This window comes from Aricia agestis, chromosome Z (genome assembly GCF_905147365.1).
Source record: "Aricia agestis chromosome Z, ilAriAges1.1, whole genome shotgun sequence".
NCBI lineage: Eukaryota > Metazoa > Arthropoda > Insecta > Lepidoptera > Lycaenidae > Aricia > Aricia agestis.
In genome coordinates this window covers 27730789-27742877 of record NC_056428.1, presented here as the reverse complement: position 1 = coordinate 27742877, position 12089 = coordinate 27730789, and positions in this window count along the sequence as shown.

Sequence of the window (12089 nt, the reverse complement as noted above, 5' to 3'; positions counted from 1 at the left end):
CGCAATTTACAGCACTGCGCTGTAATTTCTAGGCCATTTAAAAAGAGCGACATCTATGAGCTATTAAGAGAAACCACTAATGAACATTGTCTATTGATTTTCAAATTCATAACAAAAAAGAGCCTTGAGATACTTAGTTGTAAAAAGTATTCTTTACGACGTTAGAGTATTAATAATAATAATCTAAGTTTATGACTATTTGGTAATAAAACCGATATAATAGCTAACGTTAGATTGGTGATGATACTTATATATAAATGAATCTTGATAATTTTAAATAATATTTGTCTCTCAAGTTTCTACAACGTAAATAAAGTCTTGTCATCCTATGATATTCTATTTTTGTTGTTTAGTATCATGAATTACTTGTCTGTTGCTGTTTCTTGCAAATAATTTGACTAACTGATTACGAAAAATCAAAAGCAATAAAGTATCGATTCTATATGAATACATAATATTAATGGTAAGTAAGATAAGTATAGTCCATAGCTAAAGTATTATAGTAAAGCAACAGTAAATCATTATAAATAGTATCTCAATCATTAATTACTTTATCTATAATCTCAATCATTGAACCTGGAGAGAGCCTTATATCGGTGTATAAGCGTCAAAAGCGTGTAATATTATGTCCTACTTACTAGGACATAACAAAGGAGTCGGTCGGCATATTTCATGTAATAAAAGTGTTAATAAAGGTTTTTAGTGAACGTTTAATGGTATATATTGTTGAGTTTTGTGGTTCCGCTAAATAATAAACCTTAGGAATGGTCAAAGAATGCCCCAAACACGTGGATTTAACATTAAATACTTAAGTTTTGAACAACGTTTTTTGGGCTTTTTAATTGGTATTTTTGTAAGCTAAAAAGATAATTTATAAGTCTATTAATACCTTATTCGTGCTATATAAGGCATTAGTGCTAAAAATGTCACATCAATTAATAATTTGGCTATAAAAATTGCATAGCTTTTTACGTGTGTTTACAGATTCTCATCACTTGAACTATAGTTAATCGATATCATGTACTAATTGACTTTCTTTCCTGTATCATAATGTGCTTCGAAATAATCGACAAATAGAAATATTCAAGAAAATAAACGCACACTACTTGTATGAAAATAAGCACAAAATGGCCACGCGATGACGGGCTAAGACTACATCTATACTATAATACTTTATCTATGATTGAGGTAATATCTCAATATAGTCTGTCAAAAAAGTGAAGAAACTAAAAAGTGTCAACATAGTAGTGTCATCCCTTTTTTTCTTAAAGCTGCTAATGATTTAAAATTTACCCTGTTGCTACTGTAGCGCCACCTTAATTAAACGCATTTCAGCGGACAGAAAGAGAGGAATGACACTACGATGTTGCCACTTTTTAATTTCTTCACTTTTTTGACAGCGTATATAAGTTGCCAAAGTTAACTGAGATAAAAAAATAAGTGAGCATTAAAACAGCCCGGAGGAGCCACGCGTAACAATTCCTAAGCAAAAATTTCTGCCACTTTTGGTGCGGGGTGAGGTAGCACACATAGACTTTTCAATCAAATCGCTATGCACGCACACAACAATAATATCGTACACACTCATAAACTACACGCACACAATCGCATACTCACACAGTCGTCCACGTAATGATGTCTGTCAGTATACAACACAATGGCATAGTAAAAAGTAAAACAATAGCAGCAAAATGAAACAAGCTGGTGAATGACATTATCGATATTCGACTATCGATGAATTCTACCAGAAACACTCAATTATTTTTACCCAATTGCCGAAAAAGCGAAGGTTAATAAATAATAATTTACTAATATTAAAGCAGAATTTTATTTTGTCATAAGCAACTAATCAAGTAGGGTGTCAAAACAAAAGGTTTTAATTACAAAATATACACTACATGTATGTTTTGAAACGTAATTTTAAAAAGATAAATTGCACAGTAAAATACTGCAGTTTGGTATTGGGTATGGGTAAGGAAATATAGAAACAAATTATGTATTATATTCGTTTAATAACTTTATTTGTCACGATAGTATATAAAATGTAAAGACTAGGGGATAGTAAAGGAAGGAATAGTAAAAAAAGAAGATACAATTTTATTGATTTTTGAAGTGAATTAGCTGTGTGTATACATGCCACACTTTTGAGGATCACTTTTCTTAGACAAATAAGTAATTCTAACATTGGTATATTTTTCTGTTACAAGTTTTGCTAGTTCAATATTGTGCACAATGAAATCATTATCAAAATAGTGACCCCCGATGTTAGGAAAACATTGCTTGCCAATTGCAAGTATTCCATCACTTTATTTGTAATTTTCTGCGTCGAACAAGAACGACTAACTGTTTTGTCAGGAGTTAAATTTTTTCGGATTTGCACTTCACAAAGACGACACATATCAATAACTTCCTTCGAAGCATACTTAAGACCACCTCTACTTTTTTGATATGCTAAACTTTTCTCATTCGGTTGACCACATAGACCTTTTATACATGTGCTGCATTAAATTTTTTTAATAATAGAAAATACTACAAAACCTGCGATATATTCCACAACTTTCTCGCCAAAAGGTGATAAGTATGTTTGTGCCTCTATTTCTGTGATCATGTCAATCTCTTCTGAAGGATTGTCCGTTAAAGGTATTTCGAATTTCTTTTGATTCGAGCTAGAATTGATTTTTTTAATCGCGGACGTACAATTAAGAATTGAATTTTTTTCTAGTGGGATACAGTTTGTACCCCTCTCATTCCGGATCAATTCAGTATAGACTAACAATTTTTTATAAATGGCTTCAAATTGACGAGCAGATGGATTATCTGAATAACCACCGTGACTTATAACAACTGAAAAAAATATCTCTATATAATCCTGGCTAGTTTTGTGCAGGGGTAAGTATTTCATTTGTGCATTAGGTGCCAAAACTAAGTTTTCAAATAAGCGTTTTGCACTTTCTATGCATACAAGAAATCCAAGAAAACCTGTGTAACGAGGAGACTCCAAAATATTGACTCTTTTTGTAATTTATTGACGGTTTTGAACGTCAGTCTCCAAATTCAAAAGAACTGCTTAAGCTTCGTCTAATTTCGCAAAAGCAGTTTCATAGTTTTTTGGATTTAAAGCTTGCTTAAGCCGATCGCCCCAAGTTTACTATTAAGTATGTCAAATAAATCATTAATCAATTTTAAAAATTCTGCAGTTTCAAGGACGTTGTCACTATCAAGCATCGGCCACACTTGTGCTGAAAAGCTGGGCTGCGAGCCGAACGTTCATTATTTTCGTTTTAAAATAAATGTGGTTTGCTTTTAATTTGTTCGCCAAGTAAAATAATTCCTGTTCCTGTAATTCGTGCAATCTTTGAATTAAAGACCACTGAATGTAATTTTCTGAGTTTGGTTTGGAAAAGAACTTGTAATGCTCGAATGAATTTCGCACAATCTTGAGCATATGGCAGGGATCTAAAAACAAGAAGCATTGTTGTCCTGTTTGTGGATCTAGAATTGTGGTTTGTAAATTTGTAACGTCCAAACAGCAGCCTAGCTCTTCAGCCATAGCAAGATTAGCTTTAGTACCGTCACAAGTCAATGCTTTGATCTCTACACCAGTTTCATGGACTAAATGGAATGCTTGTGTCACAAGTCGCGCTTTTAGACTAGCATTAATGCCTTTTATTAAAAACTAGGCAATGGGTAACTTCCACGTAGTATTTATCCCAACTAACAAAAATACTAAAGCGTCAGTTGCCTCTTCAGAATTATCAGAAATAAAATCAAATCCATGGTTCACGTAGCCGTAATGTCCCAAAAGTTTTTCGCACGTACCTATAGGCTTTGGACGAATAGAAATGTAGCGTTAAAGCAAAACATCTAAGTTCCGAACAATATTTGGTTGTAGGGATTTTTCCTGTTGTGCTTTTAATTAACTGTCTCTTAAAAAGTTCTTTCTCTTCTACACCAATTTTGTCTAAAACTTGACGCTCTTCTTTAGCGATCAAAGATTTATCTGAAAGAGTTTTTAATATTTCTTGCAGTCCTGCTACTTTTTTCTTTAAATAACTTTTTTGCGACAGAAGTCTTTTTATTTGCTTATTTTTCATCTGTAGCTGTTTCTTCAATTTTTTCTTTCTTGGCGTATCGTGTAATTGTGGTTTGACAGTTGAAGTGGTTGCAATACAAATGTTGTGTTCCGGTGGATGGGTATGTAGTTTGCGAGTTTTACCTTCTTCAATTTGAACTGGCTGAGGAGTTTCAATTTTTTTCCGTTTTGGTTCTTGTTCATCTTCAGAGTTTTCGCAAGGTTGAACCTGAAACGAACAAAAAATATACAGGTTGTTTACCCTCGCACTACTTTAAAAGCTGCAGATCATATTATATTTTATGCACTATGTCAGTCGTGGGCAAGTAAATGAAAATTACCTCGGATGACAATTTTAAAGCTGGAATGGAGTTCTGTTTCAAATTTCTCTTATTATTTGACTGTGTGATGAAACACGAAGTTACGAAATGTGCGGAGCAAATTGTGCTCGTTCTTTTAGGAGTCCATGTTTCATGGTTCCCACATGCTTTAACCCACACACATCGAATCCCAATATCTTTTGGAAATCTGTAAGAAAAAATAAAGAAATGACTCACAAAATTACGCTCGCTCTTTGGCTTATTTATATTTGGCTGGTTTAATGCTCTAAGCTCTTTGGATATTATAATAATTAATAAAAATGGGTTATGGGGGCTGTTTCTGTAAAAAAATACAATAGTTGTAAAATTTGCACGTGTTTTCTCCTATTTTTTAAAAAACTTTGACTTATTTAAACTTTTTGCATAACAAAACCCTTTTTTGTTTCTTATGGTAAGTTATATTACCCTTCATTTAAGGCTATTTTTATAACAATAGGACGAAATCTGGCTGAGAAAGAATGTTTTTTGCTAACCGGTTTCGCGAAAAATTTGCCACTGTGTAACAGCACTAATTTTTGGTACAAGAGCATTAAAGTAAAAGAATTTTAGAGGATGAAAACTTCCTCTATCTTTTAAAAATAAAAAAGAACCAGTTTAATGTGCTAGATTTTTTACAAAAAGCCATTAATGAAAAATACACAATTTTTTTTTCTTAAACTTGGGTTTTTCTATGTTTAATTCCACGAAATTTATAACATATTGCGTAGTCCACCAATTTAGCTATCAAATAAGACCTTTTTTATCTTCATAGGATATTTAAACGTGCAGTTCTGGTCAGATTAGTATGAAAGCCCGAGAAAAACTAAAATGGCTGCCATTTTACAACCATGAGAGAGAAAAAAAAATTGAGGGCTAATTTGTCGATAAAATATGCCTTACATCACGACATTAAAGGATCGGACACCGGTGTCGGGACACATTGTATATTTTTTTATAGGTCTACCGTCTACCAGAATCTGATGGCAAAAAGTGAGAAAATAAATTGTCTCTAGCAATACTGGGGTAATAGGAATATAACATTTTCATCCTTTTTTATTCCTTTAGCGGCTTATTTTGTGTGTGAAAAATTAAAATATAAAAATTTATCCAATGATCAAGGACATTTTTTTGGAAAATCTGCTGTCAAACATTGCCATCAGATTCTGGTAGAACTATTATAGGTTGCCTATAGGTAACTATAGGTATCTACCAAAATCTGTAGGCAAAAAATGAGAAAATAAATTGACTCTAGCAATACCCTCGGTACCTACATAATTATGATGTAAGTGCATGATAATGGGGTAATTGGAATAAAACATTTTGACCCTTTTTTCTTCTTTTAGCGGCTGATTCTGTGTGTTAAACATGCAAATATAAAAATTTATCCAATGATCAAGGATATTTAATGAAAATCTGCTGTCAAAAATTGCCATCAGATCCTGGTAGACCTACAATATTCTATCTTCTATAAGTACATAATATTATAAAACAAAGTCGCATTTTTTCCCTCACATTTCTTTGTTCCCTTTAATCTTTAAAAGTACGTAACGGATTTTGATGCGGTTTTCTTTAATAGATAGAGTGATTCAAGAGGAAGGTTATAGGTATAATAACATTCATTAAACAATGGAAAAATACTGTTATTGTTGGTGTTTCTAATGTGATGTCGTAAATAATTACATTTTTTTCCGATAATACATTGTAAACGCAAGGTGAACCCTACGAGATTTATCAATACCAGATTACCAGGTGATGCTGCAGCACCAGGTCAACTTTTCATTAATGTCTAAATATTCATATATGTTACAAACTAGAATGCAAAATATAAAGCCCAATAAACGACTGCCCAATAACGAACCAGATGAACCGCAGATTTTGCAGCACGGAGCAGGCTGATGATTATGAGCTATAGCTAAGAACACTCTCGATTAAGTCAGCTTTCAAACAAAAAAAATTAGATCAAAATCGGTCCACCCGTTTGGATGCTATGATGCCACAGACAGACAGACAGACAGACAGACAGACAGACAGACAGACAGACAGACAGGCAGACAGGCAGACAGGCAGACAGGCAGACAGGCAGACAGGCAGACAGACAGACAGACAGACCGACAGACAGACACGTCAAACTTATAACACCCCTCTTTTTGTCGGGGGTTAATAACAAATACATTGTTGATTTAATGTAGATCTAAATGGCCCTTTAAAGCTATAGTATAAGTACTCACATACGGTTTTGCTCGATCGAGCAATCACGTAGAGTAAAAATCACGGCTCGGGCTTTCGTCCACACCATAGACTTATTTATATACTGTCGTATAGACCACCTGACAACCCGAAAATGCGTGACGATTTTTGATCTGTCAATGTGTACGTGTGCTAGTGATGTATCTTTTACTATCGATAGTATAGTCCGTTCAAGTTATTTTACCTGAGTTTCTATGAGAAATAAATAATATGCAACGTTGACAGATTTTGTATTTCAAATTAGTTATCATATATTTTTTTTGGCAGAACAAAGGTGACGATTGAAAAGTAGAAACTCATTTTGGTTTGGGGTGATTTTTCAATCATCGGATACGTTATGACATGAGGTTCTTATAAGGGTAAATAATATAAATATTATAAAGTTACTTATTTATTTTACAGGCAAAAGCTATGATCTGACAAATCAGCCCTTACATTAATAGAAATGCAAATATAATGTTAAAAGTAAACAACACACATAGTATATTATTTATTCTTAAATTAAATACATATTATAATACTTTTACAGCCCCATTTCATTTTTAGATTAGTTTTATGTTATAGACCTGGATCCCAGAAGGATAAGACATAACTTACTCTCTGATGGATGAAACCATAGGTTATTAGTAGTGCCTCGTGTACTTAGAATACCTGTATTTTGTGTAGCTCTTAGTGTGACACCTGGAACCAAAGTGGACTAAAAATGAGTCTTACTTTACTTATTTTCAAACGGCTAATATTTATATATAATTTGTAGATTATTGTTCTGAACTAGTATCATGTAGTACCAAAACTATTGTAAGACGTTTTACAAGTAACTTTGTTGCTATTTTTTAAAGGCATTATTTTTATTTTATAAATTAAATTTATTTTTATTATATAACACCTTAGAAAACAAAACGATATTGCAAGAATTTATTTTCTACTAGCTGTTGCCCGCGACTTTGTCCGTGTCAGCATACTACATAGTATAATAACAAAGATGGACAATTTTTCCCTGTTTCCTTACCCAAAGGGTAAAAACGGGACCCGATAACAAAGATATTTCAGCCTGTCCGTCTGTCTGTCTGTCCATATCCAGACTGTACCTCTCCTTTCTATCTCAATCACAATCTCAATGGACTCTGGTATGAACCATAGACTTATTTATATATATGGTATGAACTATAGATAAAGTATTATAGTTCATGATATCGATTAACTATAGTTCAAATGTTGAGAATCCGTAAACACACGCAAAAAGCTATGCAATTTTTATAGCCCAATTATTAATTGATGTGACATTTTTGCTACTAATGCCTTATATAGCACAAATAAAACTGGGTTGCACCAACTAACTTTGACTTTAACCTTAAGTATAACCGGAAAAATTGGCAGATGTCGTATGAGAAATGAGAATATGGGGTGTTTGGACGCCATATTTAACTTTAACTATAACCACGCCTCTTATAAACTCTCACTTATAAATTGTCTTTTTAGCTTAGAAAATACCGATTGAAAAGCCCAAAAAACGTTGTTCAAAACTTACGTATTTAATGTTAAATCCACGTGTTTGAGACATTCTTTAACAATTCTTATGGTTTATCATTTAGCGGAACCACAAAACTCAACAATATCTAGCATTAAATGTTCACTAAAACCCTTTATTAACACTTTTATTGCATGAAATATGCAGACCGACTCCTTTGTTATGTCCTAGTAAGTAGGACATAACATTACACGCTTTTGACGCTTATACACCGATATAAGGCTCTCTCCAGTCTATAGTACCTCAATGGTATGAACACAGTACCTACGTTATAGATGGCCACAGATTACTAGTATATATTTGTAGATGGCGCTGTACGACGAAATTCCAAAGTCAGACTTATCATTTATATTAATCTACCTAGGTACCTATTTAACCTTCGGGCAATCGCTGCCAAATTGCTGAAATTGCTGTATAGGTAGTTTACTAAACATGGAATCACTTATAGACTTAATATAATGGAATCACTTGTGAATTTACACACACGCAGAAAAATAAAAATTTTAAACATTTAAATTAGGAAAGAAAGTGAAAACAAAGCACAGTTATTTGTTTAAGTACCTAACCAGAATGCGTTAGCATTCTAATTTCTATACTTATAGTTTGTGAACCAGACCTACTTTATTATTATCCTTACCTATACCTAACTATTTATGTAAGTAATTAGGTACTTAAACTTATTTTGACCAGTTTATAGCCATTTTCACATTTACCCAAAGACCTTTAAACCTACATTTACCCATAATTTACCCAATAGCACCAAAAGGAGGATTATAAATTTTAGATAATACCACAGAATAGATAATAGTACTTACAAGTAATAATACGCATACGGCATACCGCACCTAATCTTAGGGAACAACATACCTATATTACGTGACCTATTTAGGGGGGGAGGGGAGATCAGTGACAGGATGGGGGAGGGGGCTTAGATTTTTGTCACGTACGGTAGTCGATTTCGCCGAGAGAAACTTTTTTGACTATTTTAGAATCTGGCGCGCAATGTTGGGTGCTTCTTCACAGTTGGTGGAGCTGACGCACGTAATGGGCCTGGAGATACTGACATGACTGGATAAAATTCTTGGTCATTTGTACCAGGCTGGCGGTTCTACAGGGGTATAATTACATAAAGGCAAAAAGGAAAATGATGGTCATAGCGCTCGCACTGGCAGCCCAAACGCGTGGGCGTTAATCGAACGTGTCGGAAAAATAACGAGTGTCGAACGATTGTATAATTTCAGATAGTCGAAAAAAATAATAGGCGAAAGCGTAATCCCATACCCGGGTGCGGCTTACAGCCCGCCATACCGACGCGAATACGTTAATTTTTAATAAAATAATTGAACCATTTGTACCAGGCTAATTTTTGCATAGCTAATCGTCGAGTAGCCATTCACGAAAATCACCTTGCCATACTTTTCCGACAGATCCCAACCAAGAATTTTGTGTAAGTATCTCGAGGCCTATAATATATTAAATCGTTGACAACTTCACCAAACTATAAACTACAGTGCCGTAGCTACCAAGGGGCTAGGCGGGGCAGTGCCACGGGGCCCTCTAGCTCATGGGGCCCTCGAATCCTTACCAGAAATGTCGATCGAGCTGAACATTTGGAAATTTCTGCCATTTTCAAAATAAATTTGACAGGTAACAGTTTTGCAACCCCACTTTAATAATTCAGTTAATACACCGCTTAAATTAGATAAAAGTATACCTTGCATAAATTCGCACTAAACTGAAAATCGGTAATATTCTAAGAAAGTGATTACGAATAGAAAGTTCCCCATAATTCCCATGTGTGCTAAATCTGGGAGCACGGCAGTGCTCCAGCCAAGCTTTTTAGCAAAGGCACTGCTGTAGCATACTTTTCTCGAAGCGGTTCGCGGTTTTTTCACACCCCCTTTATCTTCGATGTTAACAAAGCTAGGGATTTAGAATTTCGGTGACTAGAAGCAAGTATTAAAACTAGCTTAACCTCCAAATTACAAAACATTTCGATAAATAGTTTAATAGCTATGGATGATCAAAGTTACTACATTTTGTCACTCACTGACTGACAGATCATCAAAATTCTAAGGTACTTCCAACAGACTCAGAACCTTGAAATTTGGCAACAAGGTAGGTCGTTATCCACAATGAAAGGAAAAATTATGAAACTGGTCAAGTGCGAGTCGGACTGGCGTACCTAGGGTTCCGTACCGTAAATTTGTATGGGAGCCCCCCCTTAAATCACAAGTTTATGTACTTTTTATTACTTATTATTAAATTTAAAATAAAATTAAGTATTTTCTGAAATTTTCAAAAACCTTACTTTTACCATTATGGATATAGAGCAAAAAAGGGCAAAAAAACGTGTTTGTTGTATGAGACCCCCGATTAATCATTTATTTTATTTTAGTTGGACTATTACCTTTTATAGCGACAACAAAAGTACATAATTTGTAAAAAATTAAAATATCTAGCTATTGCGGTTCTCGAGATCTAGCCTCGTGACACACGGACGGACGACAGACAGACAGCGAAGTCTAGACTCATTAGGAATAGACTCCCGTTTTCATCCTTTGGGCAAGGATGAAAACGGGAAAACCCTAAAAACTGAAAAGTATAATATAACTTTATTATAAATATAAAAGAAAATATTTTTATGTTTGTGGCTTTGAACATTAAACATGAGTTTCGACTTCTTAATAATTATTTTACGTACTAAAGGAAAAATAGTGTTAACAAAGTTAACAATGAAACTAATTTAACTAAATTCGATTAAAATTAAATGAAATCAGAACTGCGAATTACGATATACACTCTATTACCCGCTCGATAGATGGTGTAGCACTCCCTTTATGTCGCGGTATCGCTTGTTTGCGGAGTATAATTATTATGGTTTAAAAAAATCCGGGATAGGTCGTAATACTCAATCGAAAGTAACATCGGTGCACGAATAACCTCCTGAAAGTTCAAAAGTTATTGGGCTATCGTCATAGAATTTGTACTTTGTAGAAGTACCTACCTGTTATTATCAATTAATTTTACGACCTAGAATATATACCTAGAGATAGAGAATGGGTGCTAAGCTAAGTACAGAAAAGTTTTAACGTGAACTGAAAAGAAAAGAAACCTTAAAAAAAGAAATGAAATCCCACCAAAACATTAAATGTAAAAAGGAGCCAAGCAAAATATTGCATAGCCATGCAATATATCTATCGTAAAAAGTTTTCAGATCACATTCAAGCCAAGCCTTCAACTTATTTTGTAATTTAAATCAACATTCAATGAATTTATCAATAGTTTTCTTTATTTTATAATTATTATAGTGGCTCGGCAATGAGCATAAGAAAAACAAATATAAAACTTCATATTCGGTCATCATTTAACTATACTCACGCTCTTAGACTTAAGCAATGCCTTCAACTCCGTAGATCACGATATACTATTACTTCTACTCAACTCACTCAACCTATCTCCTATCGTGCTCAAGTGGTTCCGTAGTTTCCTTCAGGGACGCCGGCAGCGTATCAAAATTGACCACACATCGTCAACTTGGAGCTATGTTTTCGCCGGTGTCCCGCAAGGCAGTGTCTTATCTCCTCTCTTGTTTTCAATTTTCATCAAATATACATAACATTTAAAAAAAATGTTATGTATATTTTTTATTCTATAAATAACACTGGCAATCTTATATAAAAAAAAATTGATAGGAAGTTTCAATATACAGTGTGTAACAAAAATAAGTGATAATACGTTAGGGTGTGTACGTGTTTCTTGTAGAGAGTTCGCTGTGAAAGTAGCAGCTCTGAAAGACGATTTTTTTTCACTTTTGTATGGGCAAGGACCCGAGCCGCGAGCGTCACGAGTTTCACCAAACAAAAGTGAAAAAATATATAGC